At 47.9% G+C, this 12,469-nt stretch overlaps 1 protein-coding gene across 3 annotated transcripts in view; it reads right to left on the bottom strand.

Moving 5' to 3' along the window:
* The window catches only part of CNOT6L (CCR4-NOT transcription complex subunit 6 like), a 34,169-nt gene extending 22,350 nt beyond the window's left edge, over positions 1 to 11,819 (bottom strand). Inside the window, exon 1 of one of the 3 annotated variants that reach the window (XM_064450666.1) lies at positions 11,614 to 11,819. The gene's annotated coding sequence lies outside the window, so the exon portion shown is untranslated. Of the gene's footprint in view, positions 1 to 8,934; positions 9,087 to 11,613 lie in introns of those variants that run through there. The other 2 variants (XM_064450665.1, XM_064450664.1) reach the window with 2 other exon arrangements.
* Between the last annotated feature and the right edge of the window lie 650 nt (positions 11,820 to 12,469).

Raw genomic sequence — 12,469 nt, 5'->3', positions numbered from 1 at the left:
TTCTGTACTTAGTTAATAGTTCACTCCTTACTCCAAAAGGACAGTGTCTGTTCTGTTTGAAATAATCTGTTACCTCTCATTGTGTACATGACAACTCTTGAATATCTTCATCAAGTCATGGGAGTAACACCTGCATTTGCAGATGCCGTTTATACTTACTGCTTTCAAAGGAGCTCTAAGGGGCTAGTTTATATGCAAACACAGGGTAGGTAGCTCCTCAAAAGCAAAGCTCTGATGAACTGAAATGCATACAAGAGGCCTATTACAGGGCAAGAAGCGTTTCAACAGACAGCCTGCAAATAAATCTAATCAGAAGTCCCCAGAGAGATGGTTTAAATAGTACATTTATTTACACGAGCATCCCACACCAGTTCAAAGAAATGACCCATTTGCAATGTCGCCCCATCCCCTGGAGAGTGCTGGTCTTCTAATGAGATACAGGACAGAGTGGCTTAAAGGATTAAGAACTGAAGTCACCAGGAGTCTGGGGAAGGAAGCAGCCAGTGCCAGATCAGTAGCAAACATGAAGACAAAATGCTGTCCTGGGCTGTGAGCAGAGAAGAGAACCAGCCATGCATGGCTGCAACTTAAAGCAGGAGGTTTTCCTAGTACGGGTTTGACAGCGATAGCACCAAGGAGATGGCCGACTCTCAACACTAAGAACTGAGTAAGCTTAAAGTGTTGTGGTGCATGAGCATCCCTCCAAGCCTCTAGGGAAAGAGCTGTTTTACTGACAAGCCTAATCTGACACCTCAACTCATTCAGTCGCTCACTTAAAGATGACAAAGACCCTTTTCAGGTTGCTCTGAGCCAACACCTTGTCTCATTCAGCTCCTCAGGATCAATAATTGGAGAGAAGTCAGCCATCGACCTGTTTTTTGAGCAAAACTACACTAGAATTATTAACTCACGCCCACTGCTGCAGCGGCCTGGGAGCGGTCTTCTCAATGAACGTTTCTTCCTTTCTTTAAAATACAATTCGAATCCTCAATAACCTTTCATCCTTCAAAGAAAAGTTTGTGCTAGGAGAAAAGAGCAAATGAGATTGTTTCTGCGGGTACGACGTTATCTTACCCTTTAAGTGGTAGTCTGCCAACGCTTTCACAAAATAAGCAAAGCCCAGCAGCACTTCAGCTACTCTCCCTATATGATGGAAAGATAACGGCCAGCTTATCGCTCACAATCTGTTCTTTGCAGCAATAATTAACAGGGAAATCTGTCACCGTAAAACTTACTTCAGATAGTTTTAAACTTACAAGGGCTGCCCTGTTCGACTACAGGTAGATTTGGATGAGTCAAAGCTTAAGATTTTAAAAGAACAGAGGAAAAAAGAAACTGAAAATAGCCAAAGGAAAATGGACGCACCAATAGTAGAAACTTTTGCCAGCGATTGCAAAATGTACATCAGTCTTTCCATATTACTGCCCAGTTTCAACAGGCCGCAGGACGCTGCACCAGTGCTCAAAGTAGCTAGGTGTGTGTGCTCAGAAGAGGAGGAGAAAGAAAAGAGATCTCTCTAAAATAAAGCAGTTTACAGGCATAACCCCTTCCTCAGTAGGGTATACTTAAATGTACTTTACTACCTCAATCAAAGAAACGAAAAAGCTTGCCTGAGAAAAGCATGTTGTTTGGATATTGCCAGATAGTTAGTTCAACTGCTTTCTGTATCTTATTATCCACAACTTTCCCGTGTGCATTTACACCATTCTTAAAACTTCCAAACACTAGATTTAGTTTTAAAGCCAATGTTTATCAGTGACACATACTCTTCTAGCTACATTCCAGCAAGGTGGAAAATGAGAAACTACAGCAGCAACAGCCCAGGACAATCTCTGCCGGGACCAGGAGATTCACCTCTAACAGAAAAGTGAGATGCGGATATCTGGAGGTTGAAGTATGGAGCATCTATGAAATCTGACTGCAACAAGGCACACAAAAGCTGTCATCTCCAGTGGGTCAAGAGAGTACCCAGTGCAGCAGGTATCCTGCTCTCTAAACCAAAATTAGCAGAAGGCTAATTCCACTGCCCAGAATGATCATTGTAATATTTACTTTATTAGAGGGGAGTAGGCCGTACAGGGACAAACCCCGAGGTATACGTTAGTCGGCATGGGACGCGGCCAAGAGCTGACACGAATTGCGCTCGTTCCTCTGCCAGGAGACAGGCTGGGCTTGGGTGGATTCCTCTGTTCAGCCACTTGCAGGGATTTCATCTAAAGTGCGTGAATTACCTAACCAGGGGAATACCTTTGGCAATTTTTGCGGAAGGCTTTCAAACAGATTGATTTTCTGTTACTTCTCAACGTGCTACTATAAGAAGATAATTCAAGAGTTCCCTAATGTTTGTGTTTGGAGAGGCTTCCTCCTGGTCACCCCCTCCCTCCCCATCACGCTGAGTTTTGGTCACGGTCTTTTGCTGCCGATTGGGAGTCATGTAAGCCATCGGGCACCGACGGAAGAGCTGTGGCACTAACGCTCACGTTCAAGGCACGGAGGTGCTCGGAAGTCCGAGTACTCACGACACTAAGTGCTGTATAAACCTGCAGAGAAGATAACAATCTCTGAAAGGAAGTTAATAAAGAGAAATACAGTCCGAGGCCCTGGTCCTACCAAGCGTCACTCACCGCTGGGTTGGACGCACGCCGCTGCTTTACAGAAACGGAGCCTAAAGCAAGAGTGCAGACACAGTGGGTATGCGGAAGAGGCAGGTAGGGATTCAGGAATGCTGTAGCATTGTTGACAGCCTGAGGTTTTAAAACACGTAATTTTCCATGTAGAAAATACTTCTGAGTTACACTCATCTCCCCGCATACACGTCCAGGGTTGTTTTGTCCATACCTGAAGCTGCCATGAAATAAGTGGCCATCAATTTAAAACTGAAAGGTAGCACCTTTACATGTGTGGGGAGCTTTGTTTGGCAGCACCTAGGGGTTATTATAGCAGGCAGAAAAACATCTTGCAGTTCATCACTGGGCTAGTCACTGTGCAGTCTTCAAGTCAAACAATACAGCAAAAAATACATCAAAGGATGAAACAGATATCCTAAGGTCACAGCCTCACTCAAACTTTGCTACATAAATCAGCAAAAAGGCTACATAACCTTGTGATCTCAGACATTTCAGAGAGATCTTTGTGCTATGAAAAAGAAACACAAACCGAAACCACCCTCCTATTCTATCCGCAGGTCTCAAATACTTGATATATATGCTTCTCTGATCCAGGCCTAAAATATTCCTGATTTATCCGATTAAATCCACACCTTCAGAGTCTTTCACTCTCGACTAAGAAGAAGGAAGAGGATCATTGCACAGGTACAAAATGTGCCTAGAGATTGTAGTACTCCCAATGGTAAGACATAACTTGGCTGGAGGAGAAAATGCAAGCCAAGGGCCATCTGACAACGCGAACCCGACTCTTCCTGGCATTGGTGACTCGACTCTGCTATGCGAGTTGTCTGGCCCCGTTTTCCTTTTGCTTTCTTAACTTTCCAAAACAGAAAGGGATTAGAGGAAAGGCGTTCACAAGTGGAAATTTCTGCTGGGTGGATAATTCATCCTGTGCTAGCTCTCTCCTGCTTCCAGGGCCAGTTGTAAATTCATGTAACAGAATAAATATGAATTGAATTCATGTTTATAGAGGAAGGTATAGAGGAAGCAGGAACCAGTTTTCTGGAACTACATTCAGCACTGCCCCAGCTGGCCTTTTTCTGCCAGGAGCTGCAAGTTCCATGAGTCCAAGAAAATGCAAAGAGGAGGGTTTTCTTTTACCTGAGGAGCACAGTTTCTGACAACTGTTGTGCTTTTAAGTCCCTTGCAAATCAGTTTTAAGTCTCCTATCTGTATCGGCAGGAAGCTCTCTTGCAGCAGCCTCTGCCATGTGTGCAAGGGCTGAGCAGCACATACTGATGCGTGCTCTGACAAGAAGCGAGTGAACCAGCCCCTTTCCAAAAGGCCAGGAAACACTGGCGGTTTCATAGCGCTGGTAGTGGTTCCTATCTGCACTTCTCCCCATGGATGATGAGGCGACAACTCTATGCTTTCCTCTGAGTGTTTTAATTCTGCTCCAGATCTCAGCCTGAAGCAGTGAGAAGAGCAAAAGATATGCTGCACGTGTCAAGGCTGACTCAAGATAAAAGACATTTATCTGAGGGAGATACGCAGCCCTCGTGCCATCGGGAAGCGTATTGACTTCACGTAAGCATGTACAGCAAGCAAGTCTCGGGTATGCATTCACCTCCACCCCTCAAGAGCAAACTCCCTAGCTTACATGGAAGAGACAAATATATCTGGAGCGCTCGAATAGGATCTTTCCATCGGAAGCTCTCAAAATACCTTTTTAGGCATGAAATCTTAGCGTTAAGCACCAGGAGTGGGAACAGCTGCAGGCCACGGAGCTGAAAACTTAAAAAACCTGCAGGACCTTTCCACTCCACTGTTTACAAAACACAGAATGGTAATATCCAGCAAAGCACACAAAGTATGTTTTCTGCTTTCGCCCTTTCTCAATTTTCCTGTAAATATCGTGTGGAAAAAAACAGCTAAAGGTCTGTAGAAGGAAGTCTTCCTCAATATGTTTGTCTCTATATATACTTAAAGCCAAGCAAGAACCTTCTGAGAGCGCCTTTCGATTGATTTCTTAGGAAGAAAAAAAAGGCAAAACTAATTTGTGATTAGAAGGCACAAAGATGTTCAGTCAGACGGAAGCATTCCTGAAAAGCGAGGGCAAAACTAAGCGATCAATTAATTCAGCTGCCCTAAAGGGTAAGCAGCAAACTTGAGCACAATCTACAAATCCTGACTGTTATTAACAGCTTGGCCAAAAGTGGATGTTTTTTGTAGTTACTTTCATATACTGATGAACTAAAAAAAAAAATATGATGGATGGACCCTGACACCGAAGCTAAGAGGATGTATTTGCACTATTGCTCCCAACGTGAGGTTCAGGTCCCTTACTTGGACAAGAAACTCGCTAAAAAATGCTTGTTTCACCTGGTAGTGGATGCTTGAAGAAATGAAAACAAAAGAGGCTTTCTGGGTTCCGAATTTACCCAAAAGGTGTATATCTCAGCGTTCCCCAAACTTTGCTTAGCAGCCCATAAAAACCTTCTTTTCAAAACGATCTGTCAGTGAAGCGGGTTTCTGGAGTTGTCAAAATGTCTTAAAAAGAAAACCAAAGCTTCTTTCTCACATGGGGAAAGTTCCCTTTTCAATACTGGCACCACATAAGGTGAAGGCTACATATCCCTTCCGTCTGTAGCTCTGAACCGCGGTCTGGGTATTGCTTAGCAGAAGGCTATTCCCTTTCCCCCTTGTTTTTCCTGAGGAGATCCTGCCCCAAAAGCAGAGAACAAAACCTCCCTCTGCAGCAACACAAGGCTAAACGCTCCTCTCTCTTCTGCAACTTTCAGAGCTGCCTCCTCCTGTAAGTTTTTTTTGCCTTTAAAAAGCATTTAAGACAGTTTAAATGGGTTTTTAGTTTCAGGTGGTTTTAAGTAGCAGACTGGAGAGCTTTCTTGGCTTGCAGTAGTAGCTGTGTAAGGACTTGTGGCCAGGGTGAAGGACCCGTAGTCAGGAGCTTTGGTTTGTGCTCCCCTTTCCAACACAGGCCTCTGGAGACCACAGGTGGGTGCATAAATCGTGAAGGGCAAAGGCCCATGCGCTCTTTGGAGGAGTGCTGCCTCCGGTAGTTTCCCAGCCATAAAAATTCCTGCTGCTCCTAGCCGAGGGCACAATAGGTTTGCCTTTACACTTTGTTTAGGGTAAGGAATAATACAGTGGGGATGATGGCAGGGTGCTCTGAAGGGTTAGTCGGTTTGTGTCTGTAAACAGTCAAAGGTTTACCAATCCTCAAGCTGAAAATGGGGGGGACAGGGGGACTGACACCAAAAATAAAACCCCTTCTGAAGATCCATCACCCCAGGGACTCAGAAAGTATATGCCACATCCTGAGGGTTGTCTTCTTTATTCCTAGATTTTTCCCTCAATAACATGTACTGATCATTGTCGTCAGAAAGACGGACACTTTGATGGGACAAGTAGAACAGTGCAAGAGTTCCTGTGGACCTACTTGAATCGGAGCCAGACAGCGGCGCTGCTGTTTTGATGCAGAGATCGCTATTTTTGACACGGCCGCTTTTAACTATCAGTGTCACAAACAAGCCTCAACTTGTTTTTGGCAGCTAGGCAATGAGCAAAAACCCCTCCTCTTCCTCTCTGCTTCGGCCCTACTGTCACTGTTGTGCTCAGAGTGGAAGTTTCAAAAGGGGAAAGTATTTCACTTCTCTGTTGCTGGCGTAGACAGCCCGAGCACCTTTCTTAGCAAGACTGTGTTGTAAATCTGTGAAACCTGCCTGCAGGCAACGTACGCACAGTGCTAACTTTATTTAAAACAGGCACCTACACAACAGACTTGATATCCTAGGATATCTGCAGATAGAGTCCTACAGCCCTTTTAATCTCTTTTTAGACGCCTTTCTCGGAGAAAACGTAAAGCTCCTTTACAGGCAAGCAGAACGTGAAAGACAATAACCCGTTTAGCTAAATGCTAAGCATAAACAGCTACGATGCCATGCAATCATAAAACGCCATTAATCATTTACATCAGGAAATACCAAAGTAAGGGTGAACACACACAGCCTTATCTGCTCCTTGTGTACACATGCAGGTTACAAGCTTTGGTTAAATTACTCGTGCGTGTTACACGCGATGCCTAAATGGGGTTCTGTTCCTCGGCCCTAGGTACTGACTTGGTACGACTTCAAAAAATCCCTGTGTTCAACGACTGCACGTGAGTTGTAGCTAAAATTGTTTCTAGCTGCTTTTCCTTGGAGCATTTTAATGAGTGCTGGTTTAATGTCTCGCCTTGAAAGGGATGAAATTTGTTTCTTATAGAACATCATATAAGGAATTTCTGCCTTACATAAGGCATTTCTGCCTACCTTTAGTCATATGTTCAATGACCACCTCTCAAACCCTGGAGGGAAAGCTTTCTGAAGGTGTCTGAACACCAAGTCACTTCTTGATCCTCTGCAGGGAGATACGCAAGCAGCTGCAAAGGTGGTTGTTCTCAACAAGATTCCAGAGCAACTCTGGAGAGATTTTCTTCCAGTGCTGCTCTTTTTATTCAGAGTAATTTCAGTTTTGGGTTGGGTTGGTTTTTGGGTGGATTTTTTTTCTTGTTTAGAACTCCAAGAAAGGATTTTTCTCCCAAATAACAGAAACCAAGTTACGTCCATTACCTTGCCATTACAGGTACCTGCCACATAGCCCTTTTGTGAATTTACTAAGCTTCAAAGCAAGCCAGTCAGTGTCTTCAGCTAAAGGCCTTAAATGGTTTTCTCTGCACCTCACTCTTTGAGATCTACTCCAAGGCACAAATGGATCCAGTAAATCCTGTGCACATGAAATCTTTTTTGCCATCTCCTGTGGCATATTTCAGAGTTTGCTTTGTCCCCTCTGAGTTGTCTGATCTTTTATTTGAGGGGGGGGGGGATTGTGTTGCAGCAGGAGGTACACGTGTGAAGTTTGCTGACACAGACCTGAGATGCACAAGCCTTTTAAGATGCGGAAGGAGAGGAAAAGAATTCCAGAAACATTGCCACCAGCTCAAGATACCAATAAAGAAACATTCTAAGAAAGTCTCTGCTTTTATCTTTACAGGTGAGATGGAGAAGTTGTACTGGCAAATCACCGAAACCCGAAGAATTAACCAAAAGGTGAAGTTACACAGTACTGTCTCTGCGAACCTAAGAATCAACACTTCTAAACACCTTTTGCAGCCTCCATCTCCTGTTGTATTTATTTGCTGTCAGGATAGAGAGCGAAACTGGCTCAGCACAGGGTCCAACATACAGCAGGGCTGGGAGCAAAGCAGCGCTTCCCCTTCCGGCACCAGCAAAGTTCCATCAGCTCAGCTGGGACAGCCGCACCATCAAAATAGCGTGCTGCAAGTTTTGCCGCGTACATTAACTGATAACCTGATAAATGGAGGAGAATGCGCAGCTCCTGGGTTTAGTCACACTCGCTACACAGCTTTCCACGGCAATGGAAGACCTGGCAGCTGGGTGTCCTGAACGAGGTAAGCGCAGCGTTAGAGGCAGCTTGCTGCCCTAGCCTGAACCACCTGTGGTGCACAAGGGAATTAGACAAATGCAGAGGAGAGCTACCTATATCTGTAGGGCACTAGCAAATCTGCTCGAGACAGGAGAAACACTCCATTAAACTGAAGAAAGCGAGTAACGTGCCCTTTTGGCATCCCAAAAGCTCTTTCTGATAAGTAGTAAGCAAGCCATTTGTCTGTATTTATCTCCCCCTTTAAACCCAAGTAACCCATAAGTGTTCAACAGATTAAGGCTGACCTAAGCGGTATTTTTTTTTTTTTGCAGTTAAAGAAAGCTTGCTCTAAAATTATGCGTGTTACTGATGCATAATTTTATCACTTAAAAAGAGAATGGCCTTGGAAAGGTTTTAATAAGAAACAAGAAACACACCTCCCAGTTCGTGCACATTGACTCTGAATGAAAAAGACTGCTGCGATCTAGCTAAATATAAGTCTGCCTTCTCGGTGTTTTAGATTTAAATTAAGTAAAGACTTAGCCCAGTGTGGAAATCACTTAATTTTTCCTTCAGTGGTGCCTTCCCATTTTACTACCAGAGCCCACACATACCTTGGGATCACTTTCTGGCTTATTTCTTGTAAGAATGGTGTGAAAGCTAAATATACTGTGCTTGGCAAATTGGGTCAAAAGCCTGCCTCACTCTTTGCAAAAACAAGACTGTTAATGAAAAACAACCACAGTCCACATGAAAAAAAAACAACACCAAAAAACAAACAAACAAAAAACCCCCAATCAAAATTAGCTTATCGCACAAAATGGAAGTTTTATAAAAGCTTTTGGACGGAAAGAAAACAAGTAGCAGCCATAATATCACTTACTTCTGCGAGAAAATGCTCACTACAAACGTGACCGAGCTCCTACAGACGGTAGATGGGAAGTGGAGCGCCCCACACAGAAAACACACCCTGACCAGTCGTCCCTTCCAAGCCAGGCAAATAAATGTCTGAATACACTATATCCCTGGGAGCATGGTGCCTCACTGGGAGCAGCACAGCTACCAGGATAGGGGGGAAAAAAAACACCCTTTAACAACGAAAACAAGCTATATCAGTAAAAGTGCACTTTTGCAGATAACTGCTTCTACAGCTGGGACTTCTGCTGGCACAGCTATGTCAGTCACGGGTCACACTTCGTCACACCGCTCGCAGACAGAGCTGTGCCAGCAGAAGTTTGCCATATAGACCTGGTGGGAAACTCAACAGTGAGTAAAATGGATCTGCAAAGTTTCAGCTGCTCCCAAACGAAGTTTTTCTAACAGTCTGATGACGGGTAGTCTTACTGCTGTGCTGCTGACATGTTAGGAGCTCTCCTTCGAAGGACATAAGAAACCTAAACTTAGCTCAGGAACGTGGCAATACCTATCAGCCATTTACACTGTACTTGATCCTTCAATTAAATACACAAACTAAATGAGAAAAAGCCCCTGTAGGAAGAAAAGATAAAACGGAATAAATTAAATTCAGCTGTACTTTAACGGTCAGAGTAGACCGCCCTCACTTTTAATAGTAAGCAAAGAACAAAACTGAAAGTGTTTAACAGGATTTGTCTAGCAGACAGCAAAGCACTGCAGAATTCCCACCGTTCAGTTAAACCGAACAGTCAAACTGTAACAGGGCTTTTGTCATCGCCAGCCTCCTTTGGAGACAACAGGCAAGGAGATTTAACGCCCGAGTTGACGCTCAAACGTAAGTCCTATTCAGATGAATCAACACCATACCGCGGGTCGTGCGTACGGTGATGCGTGTCGTTACTCCAGAGCACGGAGCAGCACGATGTCAGAAGCGTGCCCTGCCAATCTGCTCCGGAGCAAAATCACAAAATCAAGCTGTAAATAAACGCCCACCACCCTCCGTGGGGGAAAAGCAAGCTACGGGCAAGCGCTTCGGTGCCTCCAAACCCGCTTGCGTTCAGAAATGAATAAAACTAACTGAAGCGCAGGGCTGTGGAAAGGAGAAGGGCTACGTACAGGAAGTCAGGTCAGGCTGCGGCGCTTGCACGCGGCGCAAAGTAAACCTCAAATGTAAAGCCTGCCTTTATCTTTTGTGAGGTATCGCCAGCACGTGGCCGTACCTAAAGCGGGCTATTCTGATAGGGAGGACGCAGAAATAAAATCACTGGCAGCGCTGTGTTTGCAGAGGCCGTGCTCCACCTTTGTCAGAGCTTTCTGGCCCTCCAAACTGGGGTACAGCTTCTAGGAATTCTTTGGGTTGTGTCACAGGGAAGACTGTTAGAAATAATGTACTTTTTTTTTTTTTTTTAGGGGGAAAAAAAAGCACCGGGGCAAAAATATCTCAAAGGAATTTTAGCAGAGACTAAAAATAGACACATTATCCTCACTTTCGTTATCATCCATGTCTCTACACACAAGTAGTATAACTGCTAGTGACTTCAGGGTGAGCTGTTTTCCCCTTCAGGTTAGTTTTAGGTTCGGGGGAGTACGTTTGTGCTCGGCTTAGCAGCGAAGCGTCAGAGAGAGGGGACGGCACAGGTACAAACTTAACTGCAGCAAACCGCCGTGCTTAAACAAGGCCATCTAAAATTCTTATCAGCAGGCAGGCTCACGAGAAGTTGTAACTCCCCAAAACAAATACTTAGCCTATTCAAAGTTTCAAAAATGGCCTGATAAAGGCTACCCGTCTAAAGATTTCAGAAGGTCAGATAGAACTTGTTGTGGCTACGAAGCGGCAGAAAGCAACCCAGCCCTCCGCCATATTTACCAAGAGTACTTAAGTTTAAAAAGCAAGCCCCAAACTGTTACAAAACCTCAGTGTTTAGGTGCGTTATTTTATTTGCAAGCGCTACTGCCTGAGGTTGAAGCCCAGCTTTTATTGGAAGTGACGTTCCTGCAATCCTTCTTGTACGGGACCACTGGACCACCGGGAAAAAGCAGAACGACCCACACCTCCCTAAAAAACACCGTCGCCAACCCCGCTGCCGGGTCACCCGCGGCAGGAGGCAAAGGTCCCATCGCAGGATGCTGGACGGCCCGGAGGGGACTGGGGCCAAGCGCTCGCCTTCGCCCCATGGCTGGGGTTCACCCCACAACCAGGGTTCGCCCAACGGCTGGGGTTCGCCCCACAGCCGGGGTTCGCCCCGTTGCTGCCGCCCTCAGCTGGGGCTCTGGGGTGAGCCCGGCATCCCTCAAAGCAGCGCGGGGGGGGCGGCTGCCAAAGCCACCGCGGCCCATCTTCCAGGGATCCCCCACCGCCGGGCCCCGGGCCCGGGACCCCCGCTCCCTCCTCACCCCCCGGCCCCTCGCGGGGGGGACCCTATTCCCCTCCGGGCCGCCCCTCGCCGCGGCTATGCCCGCACCTCCCCCACCCCGCCCCGGTATACACGGATCCGTGTGTCCGTGAGGGCGCGGAGCGGCGGCCCAGACCTCGGCGGCGACCGCCCCGGGTGCTGGCCCCGGTGCTGGCGGGGCGACGGGGCCCCGACATGGCGGCTCGGGCCCGCTTCCCCGCCCCCGCCAGGCCCCGTCGGGCCGCGGCGCTCACCTGCATCCGGCGCGGCGGGGCGGCGGGGCCGGCGGCGGCAGGGCGGCGGGGCGGCGGCGGCGGGCAGTAACGACATGCAGGCGGCGGCCCGCCGGGGGAAGCGGTGCCGGGCCGGGGACGGAGCCGCGGGGCCGGGGCGGCCGGGGCGGCGGCGGCGGCGGCGGCGGCGGGGAGGAGCGGGGCCGGGGTTCGGGCGGCGCGGAGGGCGGAGGAGACGGAGGCGGAGGCGGGGGCGGGAGGCGGGCGGTGGCGGGGCCGTCGGGGAAGGGGGGGACGGGGGGGACGGGGACCACGGGCACGGGCGGGATCCTGTCACTTCTCACAACCTCACACACACCAGGCACTGTCAACCCCCGCTAACGGTAGCAACACCTGTCCGGGGTGGGGAACCACGCACCGCCGGCCCCAGGGGACACCAGCGGCCCGGGGGGACACCGGCAGGTCCCCGAAATGCCCGAAAGCGGGAAGACACCCTATTTTTCACCTCATTATTTTGTTGGCAATAACCGGGAGGCCCTCTCCGGCGTGGCAGCCCAGGAGGCAGTTGTCATCATGAGGGCCAACAGCACCCTTGGGGACGTGGCTCGGGTTTGGGGGTGACTGGGGGGGCTGCTTGTCCCCCCGCAAAGTTTGGAGGCGAGACGGTGAGTAGGGGGCCGCTCACCTCCGGTCTGGGAGAGTGGGAGAGGGAAATGGCTGCCAGCAAAGCCGGGGGGCTGCCCCGTGTTCCACATGGGGTTTGAGGGTGCAAACATCTCCCCTTTGGCATCGGTCATGTTTGTTTCTCCACAGGCAGCTGCTCCTTTTCTGGGAAATCGCGCCCAAATTTTAGTTGTATGGAGCCATGTGAGATGGG

Source organism: Phalacrocorax carbo, chromosome 4, assembly GCF_963921805.1.
Source record: "Phalacrocorax carbo chromosome 4, bPhaCar2.1, whole genome shotgun sequence".
NCBI classification, from domain to species: Eukaryota; Metazoa; Chordata; class Aves; order Suliformes; family Phalacrocoracidae; genus Phalacrocorax; species Phalacrocorax carbo.
The sequence above is the reverse complement of the archived record's forward strand: the minus strand, read 5'-3'. Positions and strand labels throughout refer to the sequence as shown.